This window comes from Lynx rufus, unplaced genomic scaffold, assembly GCF_022079265.1.
Source record: "Lynx rufus isolate CCGP_SWC_20201006 ecotype Redwood Valley unplaced genomic scaffold, mLynRuf1.p SCAF_14, whole genome shotgun sequence".
Lineage (NCBI taxonomy): Eukaryota > Metazoa > Chordata > Mammalia > Carnivora > Felidae > Lynx > Lynx rufus.
The window spans coordinates 47,630,482-47,635,354 of record NW_025814828.1 but is presented as its reverse complement, the minus strand read 5'-3'; positions in this window follow the sequence as shown (position 1 = coordinate 47,635,354).

Below are 4,873 nucleotides of genomic sequence, written 5' to 3'. Positions count from 1 at the left end.
ATTTGAAGCAAGAAGGAGCTTTGCAGAAGACCAACCAATGGGATAAAGCATCCAAAACACAACGACAGAGTGCACACAACATACTCTAAAACACTTCCTGAAGTGCCAGGGCCTAGACAGTATATGACTCCTTTTAAGTATACTAGTACTCACAGGTGCAGGGCACATAACAAGCTATTAAAACACACAAAGGACAGAAACTTAGTCAAAATGATGAAATGGAAGAATTCTCTTCCAAGGAAAATTCAAGAAGAAATGATAGCTCAAAACAGATATAAACAATATAGCTGAACAAAAATTTAGAAAACAGTCATAAGAAAAACATACAAGAGAGAAACTTTTGCTGCAGAGATCAAAGAACTAGTCACAATTAATTAAGAAATTTTATAAATGAGATGCAAAATAAACTATATACAGTGACAGCAAGGATAGAAGAAGCAGAGGAGAGAATAGGTGAAATAGAAGACAAAATTATGAAAAATTATTAAGCTGAAAAAAGGGAAAGGAAATAACTAGATCATGAGGGGAGAATTAGAGAGCTAAATGATTCCATGAAATGAAACAATATCCATATCATAGAAGTTCAGGAAGAGGTAGAGAAAGAGGCAGAAGGTTTATCTGAACAAATTATAGCTGAGAAATTTCCTAATTTGGGGAAGGAAACAGGCATTCAAGTCCAAGAGGTACAGAAAATTCCCTTCAAAATCAACAAAAGCAGGTCAATACCATAACACATCATAGTGAAACTGGCAAAATACAAAGATAAAGAGAGAATTCTGAAAGCAGCTAGGGACAAACAGTCCTTAACCTACAAAGGTAAACAAATAAGGGTGGTAGCACACCTGTCTACTGAAAATTGGCAGGTGAGAAGGGAGTGACAGAAATTATTCAATGTACTAAATAGGAAAAATACACAGCCAAGAATCCTTTATCCAGCAAGACTGTCATTCAGAATAGAAGATATAAAGGGTTTTGTAGGCAAACAAAAACTAAAGGAGTTCATTACCACTAAACCATCCCTGCAAGAGATCCCAAAGGGAACTCTGTGAGTGGAAAGCAGCAAAGACTACAATAGGTCAGAGACATCACCACAAACATGAACCTACATATAACACAATGACACTGAATCTATATCTTTCAATAATCACTCTGAATGTAAATTGACTAAATGCCCCAATCAAAAGACATAAGGTATCAGAATGGATAAGAGTATAAACTCCATACAAACGGTGCCAAACGTTTACACTCTTTCTCTTGTATTAGGATAAACCATGTTCATGATATTATTAATCACTTGCTGGTAGTGACAATTTATTTTAGTAGCCAAAACTGTACCCAGTAAAATCTATCACCCTAATTACTCTTTTTGAAAAATACACTAAATATTTTTTTTAATTTTTTTACTTAATATATTTTTAAAATTTATATCCAAGTTAGCATATAGTGCAAAAATGATTTCAGAGTAGATTCTTTAATGCCCCTTACTCATTTAGCCCATCCCCCTTCCACAACCCATCCAGTAACCCTCTGTTTGTTCTCCATATTTAAGAGACTCTTATGTCCCCCTCCTTGTTATATATTATTTTTGCTTCCCATCTGTTATGTTCATGCATTTTTATATTAAAGTCCTCATATGAGTGAAGTCATATGATATTTGTCTTTCTATGACTAATTTCACTTAGCAAATTACCCTCTAGTTCCATCCACATAGTGGCAAATGGAAAGATTTCATTATTTTTGATTGCTGAGTAATACTCCATTGTATATATATACCACATATTCTTCATCCATTCATCCCTCGATGGACATTTGTCCCTTTCCATACTTTGGCTATTGTTTATAGTGCTGCTATAAACATTGGGATGCATGTGTCCCTTTGAAACATCATACCTGTATCCCTTGGATAAATACCTAGTAGTGCAATTGCTGGGTCATAGGGTAGTTCTATCTTTAATTTTTTGAGGTATCTTCATCATGTTTTCCAGAGTGGCTGCAACAGTTTGCATTCCCACCAGCAGTACAAAAGAGATCTGCATCCTCCTTTCTCTGCATCCTCGCCAACATCTGTTGTTGCCTGAGTTGTTAATGTTAGCAATTCTGACAGGTGTGAGGTGGTACCTCATTGTGGTTTTGATTTGTATTTCCCTGGTGATGAATGATGTTGAGCATTTTTTTCATGTATTATTTTGCCATCTGGATGTCTTCTTTGGAGAAGTGTCTATTCATGTCTTTTACCCATTTCTTCACTGGATTATTTATTTTCTGGTGTTGAGTTTTATAAGTTATTTATAGATTTTGGATATTAACCCTGTATCTGATATGTAATTTACAAATATCTTCTCTCATTCTGTCGGTTGCCTTTGAGATTTGCTGATTGTTTCCTTCACTGTGAAGAAGGTTTTATTTTGATGAAGGCCCAATAGTTCATTTTTGCTTTTGTTTCCCTTCCCTCTGGAGACGTGTTGAGTAAGAAGTTGCTGCAGCCAAGGTCAAAGAGGTTTCTGCCTGCTTTCTCCTCGAGGATTTTGATGGCTTCCTGTCTTATATTTAGGTTGTTCATCCATTTTGAGTTTAATTTTGTGTATGGTGTAAGAAAGTGATCCAGGTTCATTTTTTTGCATGACGTTGTCCAGTTTTCCCAGCACCACTTGCTAAAGAGACCGTCTGTATTCGATTCGATATTCTTTCCTGCTTTGTCAAAGAGTAGTTGGCCATATATTTGTGAGTCCATTTCTGGGTTCTCTATTCTTTTCCGTTGATCTGAGTGGTTTTTTTTGTGCCGCTACCATACTGTGTTGATGATTACAGCTTTGGAATACACCTTGAAGTCTGGGATTGTGATGCCTCCTGCTTTGTTTTTCTTTTTCAAGATTGCTTTGGCTATTAGGGGTCTTTTAGGGTTCCATACAAATTTTAGGATTGTTTGTTCTATCTCTGTGAAAAATGTTGGTTATATTTTGGTAGGGATGACATTAAATGGGTTGATTGCTTAGGGGTAGTATAGACATTTTAACAATATTTGTTTTTCCAGTCCATGAGCAAGGAATGCTTTCCCATTTCTTTTTGTCCTTTGTAATTTGTCTCATAAGTGTTCTATAGTTTTTCAGAGTACAAATCTTTACCTGTTTTGTCAGGTTGATTCCTACATATCTTATTGTTTTGTGTGCAATTGGAAATGAGGTCAATTCCTTGATTTATTTTTCTGCTGCTCTGTTATTATGCAACCAGATTTCTGCACATCGATTTTATATTCTGTGATTTTTTCTGAATTTATGTATTTGTTCTAGTAATTTTTGGTGGTCTTTTGCTTTTTATATGTAAAGTGTCATGTCATCTGCAAATAGTGCAAGTTTGACTTCTTCCTTGCTGATTTGTATGCACTTTTTTTCTTTTTGTTGTCTGGTTTCTGAGGCTAAGACGTCCAGTACTATGTTAAATAGTAATGGTGATGGTTCTAATTTTTCCATTGTACAAGAGCGGCTCTATTTTTTCCACATCTTTGCCAACACCAATTTCCATTATTCTGATGAGTGTGAAGTTGAGTCTCATTGTGGTTTTGATGCATTTCTCAAATGGGTAGTGATGTTAAGAAGCTTTTTATGTCCTTACTGCCCATTTGTATACCTTCTTCAGAGAAATGTCCATTCAAGTTCTTTGCCAATTTTTTGATGGTGTTATGCTGTTGAGTTGTAGGATTTCCTGACGTATTCTGTATAATAATGCCTTATCAGATACGTTATTTATCAAACATTTTTTCCATCCTATAAGTTGCCTTTCACTCCTTTGAGAGTGTTGTTCAGTAACAAAAGTTTTTAATTTTGATGAAATACAATTAATCTATTTTTTGGTTGCCTATACATTTCATAGCATATCCAATAAATATTGGTCAAATGGTGGTCTGATTTATTTAGTATTTATTTTTGAAAATAATATAATCTACAGGTTGTGGATATCCAGTTTTCTCACAGTTGTTGAAGACACTATTCTTTTCTTATAGAATGGTCTTGGCACCCTTGTTAAGAATCAAGTGATCATATATGTGAGGGTTTATTTCTGAGCTGTATATTCTATTTCATTTGTCTCTATGTATGTCCTTAGGATAGTGCCAGACTCTGGTTACTACACTTCCATAGTAAATTTTGAAATCAGAACTTGTGAGTCTCCCAAATTTCTTTCACTTTTTCCAGATTGTTTTGGCTATTTGGGGTCCCTTTAAATTCCATAAGAATTTTAGGATGGGATTTTCCATTCCAACAAAAACACCATTGGGATTTGGGAAGGGTCTGTATTGAATCTATAGATTGATTTGTGTAGTATTGTTATCTTAACACTAGTCAGTCTTCAAATTCATAAAAAAAATGTTTTACCACTTACTTATTTCTAATAAATAAATGGATAAATAAATAAATACATATTTATAATATAAATAAATTCCATTCATTTGATTGAGCAATGCTTATAGTTTTCAGTGTATGTACTCACCTCCTTGTTTTAATTTATTTCTAAATAGTTTATTCAGTGCTGTTGTGGTGCTGTTGTAAATGAATGCTACTGTATAAAAATACTGCTGATGTTCATGTGTTAATGTTGTATCCTATAACTTTATTCAATTCAGTTATTCACACTGATACTATTTTGTGTAGCCTTTACAGTTTTCTACACATGAGGATGTGTCACCTGCAAACAGAGATCATTTTCTTTCTTCCTTTGCAATTTAGACATTTATTTATTTAGCCTAAGTGCTCTTGGTATAACTTACAATATTATTATTGAGATGACACTTCTTTAAGACCAAGACTACTGCAGCACCAGGGAGGGGATTGGGCAGGAGTAAATTTTTTTAAAAAATGTCACAAAACTTTACTACACTTTT